Genomic DNA, 3,919 nt, shown 5'->3' on the forward strand with positions numbered 1-3,919 from the left:
TGATTCTCTTTGGGTTAGAGAAGGAAGAACATGAAAACGTGAGCAGTGAAGCCAACAGTAGCCCATCATTTGATCCTGCATCCCACACTTGAGATCCAAGGAGTTCCTGCCCAGTCTCCACCCAACAGAATCCTACTGAGGCATCGATGGCCTCACAGACCCCCTCCAGAGAGTAAGGTGAGGCCAGGTGGATGCAGGTAGGGACAGCCTTGTTGATGGTTGGTTTCTGTAGAATTAATGGGAGTCCTCTGTGCTTCCTGAATTTTGATGTCTGTGTCTTTCCCTAGGTTAGGAAAGTTTTCTGCTATGATTTGCTCACATAACCCTTCTATCCCTTTTTCCCTCACTTCATGTTCTGGGACCCCTATGACTCTGATGTTCCTTTTTAATGAGTCACTGATTTCTCTAATTCTTAAATCGTGCTCTTTTGCCTTAGTCTTCCTCTTTTTTTCTGCTTCATTATTCTCCAGTTTGTCCTCTATATCTCTGATTCACTGCTCTGCCTCATCCATCCTTGCTGCCATGGCAACCATTTGAGATTGCAGCTCAGGCATAGCATTTTTTATTTCATCCTGACTAGTTTTACTTCTTTAAACTCCGCAGAAAGGGATTCTAATATATTTCCAACCCCAGCTAGTATTCTTATTATCGTGATTCTAAATTCTGGTTCAGACATCTTGCTTGTATCTGTGTTGACTAAGTCCTGGCTGTCATTTCTTCCCGCTCTTTCTTTTGGAGTGAATTCCCTCAGTACATCATTTTTAAGGAAGAAAAGGAATTAATACGTTAAAAATATTAAAATACAAAAATTAAAAACAACAACAACACACGTATAATGAAATAAATGATGCTAGATCCTAGGTGTGTTTTGGTCTGGGTGTTGAAAGGTGCTTGATAGATCAGAGAAGAAAGGTAAAAAGAAAAAATTAAAAATAGGAAAATGTTTGAAAACTTGAAAAAATGAATGCAATGAAATAGAATAAAATGAAATGATGGAAGTGAAGCAGAATTTTAAAACTTTACAAGAAAGTAAAAATAAAGTAGAAAAATTAAATAAAAATATTTTTCATAAAAATTGAAACTAAAAATAATTTTTTCTCTTTCTGTATTCAAGAAAAAGAAAATAAATGCAAAAGAGAAAAAGAAAATTGAATAGATGGACCTGTGAAAAGACTCAAGTATGATTGAAATTACATTGTTTTCCCCTAGAAGTCAAACTATGAAGCACTTTATACCCCATAAAGTAAGCAAGCATAGAGACTTGTGGTGTTCCTGAAGAGCGAGCTTGGCCCAGCCATTGCACTAAGCTCTGTTCTCCACTAGATGGCGCTGCTTAGCTTACTGGGGTGGATTGTTGCCACGCTTGCAGGTATGTATGCTCATACACAGGAGGAGTGAAAATGGCGTCATCCAGCTACCCAGTCTTTAGTATCGGAACTCTGTTTTCCCAGATCAGAAATCACGCACCCACCCTTTGTCTCTGGCTTACATCCACTCTCAGCTTTTACACTGTCCGTGACCAATCTATCAGCTTGCAAGGTGGCACCTCCCTCCTGAGTTTTATCTCAGATGTGGCTCTGTTTCCCGACCCTTACTTCTGAGGAACTGTGGCTTTGACCCATTCTGATCCTCTGCAGGAGGGTCTTACCGAACAACGGCCAGGTGCTGGCCACACCCAGGAGCGTTTGAGGAACTGTGCTGCTGCCAATGCCCAGAGATCGCAGCTGGGTGCCAGCCCGCCCCAGAAAAATTTCACATTGTCGTGTACCATCAGTGTTTCAGGGATTATGGTAAGTCACAACACACATCTGACACCAGTCTTTACCCTTTACAATCTTGATCTAACACCAGCGAATGTGGTTGTTCTCTGGGCTCTGCTGTGGCATTTGCCTGTGGGGTGGCCACACAGCCTCTAACAAATGTCCTTCCAGCAGGGGATCTACCTCTCTCCGTGTGGCCTTAGGACCCACCAGACTTCACTCTGCTCCTGAGGAATCTTCCCACCACGCACCACCAGGTATCGAGCTGTGGAGTTTCAGATTCTGTGACCCCTCTGTTATAGTCTTAGTGGAATTTAAACCCTCTCCTTTCTCCTTTCTCCTTTTTTGGTTCGGTCCCTGCGGCTGTTTCCATGTTTCCACTTTTTCTGCAGCCGCTTTTTGGGGGGTGCTTTTCCCCGACTGATTTCTTTCTTAAATTCCATATATTTGTGAAGTCATGAAAAGATTTTTTTTCATGTTTATTTTTAAGAGTGAGCAAGAGAGAACACAAACGGGGGAGGGGCAGAGAGAGAGAGGGAGCAGAGGATTCAAAGAGAGCTCAGCACTGACAGCAGAGAGCCTGATGTGGGGCTCAAACTCAAAAACCATGAGATCATGACCTGAACTGAAATCAAAAGTTGGGATGCTCAGTTGACTGAGCCACCACGTGCACCTGCGTGAGAGCATTTTTCAACATAAGAGGCTTTCTTCCCCCCTCCTGCTTTTGATAAAGCAGGAAAGAGTATAGAATGGAAAAAAGACAGTCTCTTTAGCAAACGGTGCTGGGAAAACTGGATAGCAACCTGCACAAGAATGAAACTAGACCACTTTCTTACACCATACATGAAAATAAACTCAAAATGGATGACAGACCTAAATGTGAGACAAGAAAGCATCAAAACCCTGGAGGAGAAAACAAGCAACAACCTCTTTGACCTCAGCTGCAACAATTTCTTGCTTGACACATCTCCAAAGGCAAGAGAATTAAAAGCAAAAATGAACTATTGGGACCTCATCAAGGTAAAAAGCTTCTGCACTGCAAAGGAAACAATCAACAAAACTAAAAAGATATTTGCAAATGACATCCGATAATGGGCTACTATCCAAAATCTATAAAGAACTTACCAAACTCAATACCCAAAAAACAATCCAGTGAAGAAATGGGGAGAAGACATGGATAGACACTTTTCCAAAGAAGATATCCAGATGGCCAACAGCCACGTGAAAAGATGCTCCACGTCACTCATCACTAGGGAAATACAAATTAAAACCACACTGTGATACCACCTCGCACCGGTCAGTGTGGCTAAGGTGAACAACTCAGGAAACTACAGATGCTGGTGAGGATGTGGAGAAACAGGAACACTGTTGCACTGCTGGTGGGAATGCAAACTGGTGCAGCGGCTCTGGAAAACAGTGTGGAGTTTCCTCAAACAACTAAAAATAGAGCTATCCTACAACCTAGCAATAGCACTACTAAGAATTTACCCAAAGGTTAGCAGAGTGCTGATTCATAGGGGCACATGTTTACAGCAGCGCTTTCAGCAATAACCAAATTATGGAAAGAACTTAAGTGTCCATCAACTGATGAATGGATAAGGAAGATGTGGTTTATATATACAATGGAATACTACTTGGCAATGAGAAAGAATGAAATCATGCCACTTATAGCAACATGGATGGAATTGGAAGGTATTCTGCTGAGTAAAATAAGCCAGAGAAAGACAGATATCCTATGTTTTCACTCATACATGGATCTTGAGAAACTTAACAGAAGACCATAGGGGAGGAAAAGGAGAAAAATAGTTACAGAGAGGAAGGGAGACAAACTACAAGAGATTCTTCAATACAGAGAACAAACTGAGGGTGAATTGAGGGGTGGGGAGTGGTAAAATGGGTGATGGGCACTGCGGAGGCCACTTGTTGGGATGAGCACTGGGTGTTGCATGTAAACGAATTTGACAATAAATTATATTAAACAACAACAACAACAAAAAAGTAGCCTACAAAGCTTCCCTACACCTCCTGAGGTTTCCTATGGGTGCATGAGGACCTCTTCTGATTCCTGAGTCTCTATCCCAGTCTTCCTGGGCTGACTTGCTCAGCAGCCAGCGTGGGCTACCTCGTGTTTCCCGTCCTGGCGGGCCTGAGCCCTCACT

This window comes from Hyaena hyaena, unplaced genomic scaffold, assembly GCF_003009895.1.
Source record: "Hyaena hyaena isolate Hyena2069 unplaced genomic scaffold, ASM300989v1 scaffold_2442, whole genome shotgun sequence".
NCBI lineage: Eukaryota > Metazoa > Chordata > Mammalia > Carnivora > Hyaenidae > Hyaena > Hyaena hyaena.